This window comes from Ictidomys tridecemlineatus, chromosome 12 (assembly GCF_052094955.1).
Source record: "Ictidomys tridecemlineatus isolate mIctTri1 chromosome 12, mIctTri1.hap1, whole genome shotgun sequence".
Lineage (NCBI taxonomy): Eukaryota > Metazoa > Chordata > Mammalia > Rodentia > Sciuridae > Ictidomys > Ictidomys tridecemlineatus.
In genome coordinates, this window is record NC_135488.1 from 50,361,046 (window position 1) to 50,372,623 (window position 11,578).

Sequence of the window (11,578 nt, forward strand, 5' to 3'; positions counted from 1 at the left end):
AGATAAACTCATATAAATACAGTTATCTCATACTAGACAAAAGTTCCATAAACATACATTGGAGAAAAGATAGCCTGCTCAACAAATAGTGCTGGAAAACTGGAAATCCATAAGTAGTAGAATGAAATTTGACTCCTATATTTACTCTGTCAAAACTTGAAGTGGACCAAACACTTAAGCATTAGTCCCAAAACCCTGATCCTACTAGAAGAAAATGTAGGCCCAAGACATCATCATATGGGCTGAGGTTGTGCCTCAGTGGTAGAGTACTTGCCTAGCACATGTGAAGCCCTGGGTTTGATACTTCACACCATATAAAAATAAATAAATACATAAAGATATTGTGTCCAATTACAACAAAAAAATAAATATTAAAAAACAGACATCATCATGTTGGCTTAGCAACTGACTTCCTCAAAAAGACTCCTAAAGTGCAAGAAGTAAAATCAACGAATGGGAATGATATCAAACTAGAAAGCTTATTCACAGCAAAGGAAACAATAAAGAGCATGAAGAGAGAGCCTATAGAATGAGAAAAAAATCTTTGCCATCTGCACCTCAGATAGAGGATTCACCTCCAGAATATATAAAAATCTTAAAAAACCCCAAATAACCCAATTAATAAATGGGCAGAGGAACTGAACAGACACTTCACAGAAGAAGAAATATGAATGGTCAACAAATATATGAAAAAAAATGATCAACATCTCTAGCAACTAGAGAAATTAAATGCAAATTAAAATTACACTGAGATTTCATCTCATCCCAGTCAGAATGGCAACAATCAAGAATACAAGTAACAAGGGCTGAGGTTATAGCTAACTCAGTGGTAGAGCACTTGCCTCACATGCATGGGGCACTGGGTTCAATCCTCAGCACCACATAAAAATAAATAAGATATTGTGTCCATCTACAATTAAAAAAATATTTTTTTAAAAAAGAATACAAGTAGCAACAAATGTTGGCAAGGATGTAGGGAAAAGGGTACACTCACCTATCACTGGTGGGACTGTAAATTGATGCAACAACTCTGGAAAGCAGTATGGACATTCCTCAAAAAAACTAAGAAAGGAACCATGATTTGATCCAGTTATCTCACTTTTTGGTATACACCAAAAGGACTTAAAAACAGCATATTATAGTCACATTAATGTTTAGAGCAGCACAATTCACAATAGCTAAACTAAGAAACTATCCTAGGTGCCCTTCAACAATTGAATAGATAAAAAAAAGGTATATAGACTCAGTGGAATATTACTTAGCCATAAAAAAGAATTACTTTAAGACATTTGCCAGAAAATGGATGGACCTAAAGACTATTATGCTAGGCAAGATAAGCCAATCTCAAGAAACCAAAGGTCAAATGTTCTCTCAGATATATGGATATGAACATACATAGGGTATATAGGGGAATTCTAGAAGTTCAGTATATTAGAAAAAGGGGAATTAAGGGAAGGGTAGGGGACAGAAAATAGAATAGATAGTGGAATGAACCTGACTTAATGTTCCTGTGTACATATATAAATATACCACTCTGAATCTCCATATCATATACAACCATAAGAATGGGATCCTAAGTATAAGATGTTCTCCATGTTTGTATAAATATGTCAAAATATACTATCATGTGTAAGTAAAAAGAACAAATTACAAAAAACAAAAAAATTTATTTAGTTACAGTTAGACTTTCTCTGCTCCCTTGTGAATTTTCTCCTGGCTTTCTATCATTTTCTTCAAGTAAGTGAGGCCTCATGTTGGACTCTAGCTTTGCTATTCATATTGTAATATTCTCTAATACATCTCTGGGGGCTGGAATAATCTTTTATATTTCCTTCCCTGTATGTGTTTCAGGTCTAAGTGGACCAAGAGTAGTGTGTATAAGGCTGCATGTAAAACCTCCATGATATGGTAAAGAGTGGCTCTACTAAAATGCTGATATTAGGGAGATGCTTAGTGATATAACCCTGGGAGTGTCATGGTGTCCATATTTCTATGCAAATGGATATAAAAAAAACATGCTTTCAGTTTTGAAATCTTTGAAGATATTCCCATTGTGTAAGATTGGAAGTGTGCTAACAATGTGCAGAAGAAAGTAAACACACAGCACTCATATGTAGAAAGACAGACCGAACCAGTGCCATGTCACAGGAAGAACATACATCTTTTGAAGACACAATGTTAGCATCATCATAGAAACTTAATTCCGGCCCACCCTGCTGCTACAGATGGCGGGGCGCCACCGAGAAGTGGCCAGCAAGCAGAGAGAAACATTGCTGCTAAAAGAATTCACAGCCAGAAAACCAGCACTGCAAAGCATTTTGGGTAAAATACTACAAGAAGAGGAATTGAAAAATAGTGCCCAAAACTAACAGCGGGAGGTATCTCAGAAAAGGGGGAGGAAAATAACCAAAAAGTAAAAACTAGCCAAACTAAAATAAAGAAATAAATAAACATGACTGGAAGTACAAATCATATTTCAATTGTAACCTTAAATGTTAATGGACTAAACTCACCAATCAAGAGACATAGGCTAGTAAACTGGATCAAAAAACCAAATCCAACAATATGCTGCCTTCAGGAGACTCATATGATAGGAAAAGACATACACAGGCTGAAGATAAAAGGTTGGGAAAAATCATACCACTCACATGGCCCTCAGAAGCAAGCAGGAGTGGCCATACTCATATAGAATAAAATCAACTTCAAACCTAAGTTAATTAAAAGGGATAAAGAAGGACACTATATACTGTTAAAAGGAACCATCCACCAACAAGACATAACAATTATCAATTTGTATGCACCAAACAATGGTGCTGCAATGCTCATAAAACAAACTCTCCTCAAGTTCAACAGTCAAATAGACTACAACACAATAACTCTGGGTGACTTCAACACACCACTCTTGCCATTAGACAGATCCTCTAGACAAAAGCTGAATAAAGAAACTATAGAACTCAATAGCACAATCAATAACCTAGACTTAACCGACATATATAGAATATATCAACCATCATCAAGTGGATACATGTTCTTCTCAGCAGCACATGGATCCTACTCAAAGATAGACCATATATTATGCCATAAGGCAACTCTTAGTAAATATAAAGGCATGGAGATAATACCATGCACCATATCTGATCATAATGGAATGAAACTGGAAATCAATGATAAAAGAAGGAAGAAAAAATCCTACATCACATGGAAAATGAACAATATGTTACTGAATGATCAATGGGTTACAAAAGGAGGAGATAAAAAAAATCTTAGAGGTTATAAAGGAGGAGATAAAAATGGGTTATAAAGGAGGAGATAAAAAAAATCTTAGAGACAAATGACAATACAGACACAACATACCAGAATCTATGGGACACAATGAAAGCAGTTTTAAGAGGGAAATTCATTTCTTGGAGTTCTTTCCTCAAAAAAAGAAAAAAACAAAAAATAAATGAACTCACACTACACCTCCAAAACCTAGAAAAGGAAGAGCAAAACACAGCAAATGTAGTAGAAGACATGAAATAATTAAAATTAGAGCAGAAATCAACGAAATTGAAACAACAACAACAACAAAAAAAAAAAAACCATGGAAAAAATTGAAAAAACTAAAAGTTGGTTCTTTGAAAAAATAAATAAGATTGACAGGCCCTTAGCCATGCTAACGAAGAGAAGAAGAGAGAGAACTCAAATTAATAACATACAGGATGAAAAAGGCAATATCATAACAGTCACTACAGAAATACAGAAGATAATTAGAAAGTATTTTGAGACCCTATATTCCAATAAAATAGAAGATAGTGAAGATATCGATAAATTTCTTAAGTCATATGATCTGCCCAGATTGAGTCAGGAAGACACACACAATTTAAACAGACCAATAACAAAGGAAGAAATTGAAGAAGCCATCAAAAGACTACCAACCAAAAAAAGCCCTGGACCAGAAGGGTATACATAGGAGTTCTACAAAACCTTCAAAGAAGAATTAATACCAATACTTTTCAAGCTATTTCAAGAAATAGAAAAAGAAGGAGTTCTTCCAAATTCATTCTATGAGGCCAACATCACCCTGATTCCTAAACCAGACAAAGACACTTCAAAGAAAGAAAACTACAGACCAATATCTCTAATGAACTTGGATGCAAAAATTCTCAATAAAATCCTGGCAAATCAAATACAAAAGCATATCAAAAAAATTGTGCATCATGGTCAAGTAGGATTCATCCCTGGGATGCAAGGCTGGTTCAATATATGGAAATCAATAAATGTAATCCACCACATCAATAGACTTAAAGACAAGAACCATATGATCATCTCGATAGATGCAGAAAAAGCATTTGACAAAGTACAGCATCCCTTTATGTTCAAAACACTAGAAAAACTAGGGATAACAGGAACTAACCTCAACATGGTAAAAGCTATATATGCTAAACCTCAGGCTAGCATCATCTTAAATGGAGAAAAACTGAAGGCATTCCCTCTAAAATCTGGAACAAGACAGGGATGCCCTCTATCACCATTTCTATTCAATTTAGTTCTTGAAATACTAGCCAGAGCAATTAGACAGACAAAAGAAATTAAAGGCATAAAAATAGAAAAAGAAGAACTTAAAATTATCGCTATTTGCGGATGACATTATAATATATTTAACAGACCCAAAAGGTTTTACAAAGAAACTGCTAGAGTTAATAAATGAATTCAGCAAAGTGGCAGGATATAAAATCAACATGCATAAATCAAAGGCATTTCTGTATATCAGCAACAAAACTTCTGAAATGGAAATGGGGAAAACCACTCCATTCACAATATCCTCAAAGAAAATAAGATACTTGGGAATCAACCTAACAAAAGAGGTGAAAGATTTATACAATGAAAACTACAGAACCCTAAAGAGAGAGATAGAAGAAGATCTTAGAAGATGGAAAAATGTACCCTGTTCATGGATAGGCAGAACTAACATCATCAAAATGGCAATATTACCCAAAGTTCTCTAGAGGTTTAATGGGATACCAATCAAAATCCCAATGGCATTTCTTGTAGAAATAGATAAAGCAATCATGAAATTCATATGGAAAAACAAAAGACCCAGAATAGCAAAAGCAATTCTAAGCAGGAAGTGTGAATTTGGAGGTATAGTGATACCAGAGTTCAAACTGTACTACAAAGCAATAGTAACAAAAACAGCATGGTACTTGTACCAAAACAGGCAGGTGGACCAATGGTACAGAATAGAGGACACAGAAACCAATCCACAAAAGTACAACTTTCTTATATTTGATAAAGGGGCTAAAAGCATGCAATGGAGGAAGGATAGCATCTTCAACAAATGGTGCTGGGAAAATTGGAAATCCATATGCAACAAAATGAAACTGAATCTCTTTCTCTCGCCATGCACAAAAGTTAACTCAAAATGGATCAAGGAGCTAGATATCAAATCAGAGACTCTGCGTCTGATAGAAGAAAAAGTTGACTACGATCTACATAATGTGGGGTCGGGCTCCAAATTCCTTAATAGGACGCCCATAGCCCAAGAGTTAATAACAAGAATAAACAAATGGGACTTACTTAAAGGAAAGTTTTTCTCAGCAAGAGAAACAATAAGAGAGGTAAATAGAGAGCCTACATCCTGGGAACAAATTTTTACTCCTCACACTTCAGATAGAGCCCTAATATCCAGAATATACAAAGAAGTCAAAAAATTAAACAATAAGATAACAAATAACTCAATCAACAAATGAGCCAAGGACCTGAACAGACACTTCACAGAGGAGGACATACAATCAATCAACAAGTACATGAAAAAGGCTCACCATCTCTAGTAGTCAGAGAAATGCAAATCAAAACCACCCTAAGATACCATCTCACTCCAGTAAGATTGGCAGCCATTATGAAGTCAAACAACAATAAGTGCTGGCGAAGATGTGGGGAAAAGGGTACACTTGTACACTGCTGGTGGGACTGCAAATTGGTGAGGCCATTTTGGAAAGCAGTATGGAGATTCCTGGGAAAGCTGGGAATGAATCCACCATTTGACCCAGCTATCGCTCTTCTCGGACTATTCCCTGAGGATCTTAAAAGAGCATACTATAGGGATACTGCCACATCAATGATCATAGTGGCACAATTCACAATAGCTAGATTGTGGAACTAACCTAGATGCCCTTCAATAGATGAATGGATAAAAAAATGTGGCATCTATACACAATGGAGTATTGCGCAGCACTAAAAAATGACAAAATCATAGAATTTGCAGGGAAATGGATGGCATTAGAACAGATTATGCTAAGCGAAGCTAGCCAATCCTTAAAAAAACAAATGCCAAATGTCTTCTTTGATTTAAAGAGAGCAACTAAGAACAGAACAGGGAGGAAGAGCATGAGGAAAAGATTAACATTAAACAGAGACGAGTGGGGGGAGAGAAAGGGAGAGAGAAGGGAAAGCATATGGAAATGGTAGGAGACCCTCAATGTTACACAAAATTACATATAAGAGGTTGTGAGGGGAAAGGGGGCGGAACAAGGGAGAGAGTTGAACAACAGCAGATGAGGTAGAGAGGGAAGATGGGAGGGGAGGGGAGGGGGGATAGTAGGGGATAGGAAAGGTAGCAGAATACAACAGTCACTAATATGCCATTATGTAAAACTGTGAGTGTGTAACCGATGTGATTCTGCAATTTATATTTGGGGTAAAAATGCAAGTTCATAACCCAATTGAGTCAAATGTATGAAAGATGATATATCATGAGCTTTGTAATGTTTTGAACAACCAATAAAAAAATAAAAATAAAAAAGAAACTTAATTCCTATTTATCATTTAGTGGATAATAATTAAAGAGATACCAGAAACAAATTATTCTTTACAACAAAATCAATAAAATATCTGAAAATGAAAATTTAAATAATTGCATAAGAAAAAAACAGAGACATTTTCAAAGCAATATGCCAATTTTAAAATTCTATGTACATATATATGTGTACATAATAACATAATATTATCATGTTATATATGACATCAGAATGCATTACAATGTATATTACACATATAGAGCAGAAAATTTTCATGTCTCTGGTTGTACAAAAAGTAGAGTCACACTATTCGTGTCTTCATACATGTACTCAGGGTAATGATGTCAGTATCTCATTCCACCGTATTTCCTACCCCTGTGCCCCCTCTGTTCCTCTCCTTTCACTTTGCTCTATCTAGAGTTCATCTATTCCTCCCATGCTCCTCCCTCCAACCCCATTGTGAATCAGCTCCTTATATCAGAGAAAACATTTGGCAGTTGGCTTTTTAGGATTGGCTAACTTCACTTAGCATTATATTCTGCAGCTCCATCCATTTACCTTTAAATGCTATGATTTTATTCTCTTTTAATGCTGAAAAGTACTCCATTGTGTATATAAACCACACTTTCATTATCCATTTATTAATTGAAGGGCATCTAGGTTGGCTCCACAGCTTAGCTATTGTGAATTGTGCTGCTATAAACATTGATGTGGCTGTGTCCTTGTAGTATGCTGTTTTTAAGTTCTTTGGGTATAGACCAAGGAGAGGGATAGCTGGGTCAAATGTTGGTTCCATTCCCATATTTCCAAGAATTCTCTATACTGCTTTCCATGTTGGCTACATCAATTTGCAGTCCTACCAGCAATAGGACATCCTCGCCAACATCCTCACCAACACTTATTATTTGTATTCTTGATTGCTGCCATTCTGACTGGAGTGAGATGAGATCTTAGACTACTTTTGCTTTGCATTTCTCTAACTTCTGGAGATGTTGAACATTTTTTTTTCCATATATTTGTTGAGTGATTGTATATCATCTTCCAAGAAGTGTCTGTTCAGTTCCTTGGCCCCATTTATTGATTGGGATATTGTGTGTGTGTGTGTGTGTGTGTGTGTGTTAAGAGTTTTGTGTTCTTTATATATCCTAGAGATTAGTGCTATATCTGTTATGCATGTGGTAAAAATTTACTGCCCAAATGTAGGCTCTCTATTCATCTCACTAATTGTTTCTTTTGCTGATAAGAAGTTTTTAGTTTGAATCCATTCCATTTATTGATTTTTGATTTTAATTCTTGCACTATAGGAGTCTTGTTAAGGAAGTTTGGGCCTAATCTGACATGATGGAGATTTGTTCCTACTTTTTCTTCTAGTAGGTGCAGTGTTTCTGGTTCAATTCCTAAGTCCTTGATCCACTTTGAGTTGAGTTTTGTGCATGGTGAGAGAAAGGGGTTTAATTTCATTTTGTTGCATAAGGATTTCCAGTTTTCCCAGCACCATTTGTTGAAGACGCTATCTTTTCTCCAATGCATGTTTTTGGCTTTGTTGTCTAATATAACATAACTACAGTTATGTGGGTTTGTCTTTATGTTCTCTATTCTGTACTATTGTTCTACAAATCTATTGTGGTGCCAATACCATGCTGTTTTTGTTACTATTACTCTGTAGTATAGTTTAAGGTCTAGTATACTAATGCCACCTACTTCACTCTTCTTGCTAAGGATTGCTTTAGCTCTTCTGGTCTCTTATTTTTCTCAGATGAATTTCATGACTTCTTTTTCTTTTTTTTTTTTTGGACGGGGGGAGGTACTGAGGATTGAACTCAGGGCCTTGTGTATGCGAGGCAAGAGCTCTACCAACTGAGCTATATCCCCAGCCCTTTCTTTTTCTATTTCTATGACAAATATCATTGGGATTTTTTTTTTGGAATTGTATTAAATCTGTTTAGTGCTTTTGGTAGTATGGTCATTTTGACAATATTAATTCTGCTTATCCAAGAATGAGGTAGATCTTTCCATCTTCTGAAGTCTTCTTTAATTTCTTTTTTTTAGCATTCTGTAGTTTTTGTTGTAGAGGTCTTTCATCTCTTTCTTCAAGTTGATTCCTAAGTATTTTATTTTTTGAGACTACTGTAAATGGGGTAGTTTTCCTTTCAGAGGATTTGTCACTGATATACAGAAATGCCTTTGATTTATGGATGTTGATTTTATATCCTGCTACTTTGCTGAATTCACTTAATAGTTCTAGAAGTTTTCTGGTGGCATTTTTAGGGTTTTCAAGGTATAGAATAATATTGTTGGCAAATAGTGCTAATTTGAGTTCTTCTTTTCCTATCTGTATCCCTTTAATTACTTTCATCTGTCTAATTGCTCTGGCCAGTGTTTCAAGAACTGTGTTAAATAGAAGTGGTGAAAGAAGGCATCCCTGTCAAAGGAAGACACACAGACAGCAATATGCCAATGTTGTCTAACACAGGATAATGATTGTGTGAGGTTTGCAAGGGAGTATTAGAAGAATCCAGATTATAGGAGGTGAGGAATCTTAGTCTGGTGGCTAGACATCTTTGTTTTCCCACAACAGTCCTGGTATTTACCTGTTTCAATCTCAGAGCATCCAAGTTTTAATGGTAAATTATAAAGTCACTCTACTCTTAGAATATGTCTAAGAAATATCATGGAGGCTTTAAGGGATTAATTGGAAGTGAATATAAAAATTCTCACTTCATAAAATTGACATACAAGTTTTATAAATAATTTTAAGATTTCTGGTAGCTACATTGAAAAAAACAAGTGGCATTAATTTTAAAAAAATATACTATATTTATTCCAGTATATCCAAGATATCATTATTTCAACATGTTGTCAATTGAAAATTATTAATGATACATTTTTATTTTTTTTCACACTAAGACTTTGAAATTTGGTGCTCACTGTACACTTGTAGCACATTTCCACTTGGATTAGATACATTTAAATTTTTAAACAGCCACATGAAGCTATCTAATAAACTGTACTGGACAGACAGCAATAGAATGTATAATATTTTGAATGTAAGTGTATTAAATTAGCTGTAAGTGACATATGTATAGCTCCCATTTCCTAGCATGGATTCTTGAGTCATTTATTGGCATTTAAAAATTAGGTTAGAGAATCCCTCAGCATTAAGATTCTGTTTTCCATTTTTGACCTTGTTTTCTTTTAGTTTGATTTAATTTTCTATCAGGCCATTTACTTCTAACGGCAATATGACCAACAGGACTTCTAACTTATTCTTTACCAAGATGAGCGTGATTTCCTATTTCTAAATAGTTTCAGCAAGTGTCCATAGATTGAGTCTAATTTAACCAACCTGGGGCACATGCTCATCTCTGAAGCCAGCACTTGGTCACAGGATGGAACATTCTGTTTGGTCATACTCCCATTCCTCGAGCTCTAAGTGGTCGATTACATTTCATCCAGACATCATGCTGACCTGTGAGTGGGAAAGGGCCCATGCTGTTATCATAAGAGAAATACATGTTGGGATAGCAAAACGTTAGAAGTACTGGAATAATAATAATGATAATTTTTAAAAAAACAGGAGAAAGAGGACAGTTTACATAATCCAGGGGCATGGGTATTGTTGAATCCTTCTGTAAAATCAGCCCCCTTCCATCAAGTGCAAAGGCTTGTGGAGGCCATCAATGAAACTCTTCTTATATTTCTCTGACAATGCACTTAAGTTTGTCATTGCTTTGTGACTTTGAATCCAAAATATCAAGTGTCAAGCGTCAGTGGGAAGATTGTGTTAAATGCATTCATTCAGCCATCAAACCCTGGATTCCAGACTGAGTCTATTAGGAAAAACATTTATTCTATCCAGGTTTCTTTGGGACTTTTATCACATTCAGTGTGACATTAATGTTTTAGAAAGGACCAAGTTGTGTGATTATGGATCCTCAACAATCCATATCTTGAAAAATGCAGACTATTAGATCTAAGACCCTTAAGAATAAATGGAACCCAGAACAGCAATGACATTTAATTTTTTTTTTTGAAGTACATCAAGAGAATCCTGACTATAGTTGGAAATGCTGAAGAGCAAAGCTGTTTGGAGCAAATGGGGAATTCCAGAGTATTCTGTTACAGGAGCCAGGAAGAATCACAATAGAGAAAGACCAAGATTAAACTAAAGAAGGACCCGAGAGGTGAACTGTTCTCTATGTGCTACAACCAATAAGGTCTGTAGAGCCCTGGTCCTGCCCTGAGCCTCAGGAGTGAACAATGCTCTGTGGATGGTTGTCCTGAAGAACCAGGTGCCCACATACCATAGCCAGTAGGAAATCACAGCTTCATTTACAGAGGTCATAGTCTGGACAAAATTTCCCTTTTACAGAGGTCAACACAGGTAAGTGCTTTGCATGGATCTGTCTGGAGAAGGTACTATTGACAATGATCAGGAGATAGTCATCAAACAATTGTTGTGACAAGTATATTCTTTGAAAAAAAATTTTATTGGTACATTATATTTACACATAATAGTGGCACTTATTGTGACATATTTGTACCTGCACAAAACCTAGTTTGGTCAATGTCATTAGTCACTACTTTTCTTTCTCTTCTCCTCCTGCCCTCTACTTTACTGGTCTCCCTTCTATTTTTATGAGAACCCCATACCTTTTCTTTCTCCCTTTTCCCCCTCTCTAGTTTGTACATAAGAGAGAAAACACACAACTCTGTACTTTCTAAATTTGACTTATTACATTTAGCAAGATGTTCTCCAATTCTCCCCATTTACCAATGAATGACATACTTTCATAATT

General features: G+C 35.5%; 1 non-coding gene across 1 annotated transcript; it reads right to left on the minus strand.

Moving 5' to 3' along the window:
• Positions 1-8,578: 8,578 nt before the first annotated feature.
• Positions 8,579-8,651, minus strand: Trnaa-cgc (transfer RNA alanine (anticodon CGC)). The gene has a single exon. It is a non-coding gene; the product is annotated as a tRNA-Ala (tRNA).
• Positions 8,652-11,578: the final 2,927 nt, after the last annotated feature.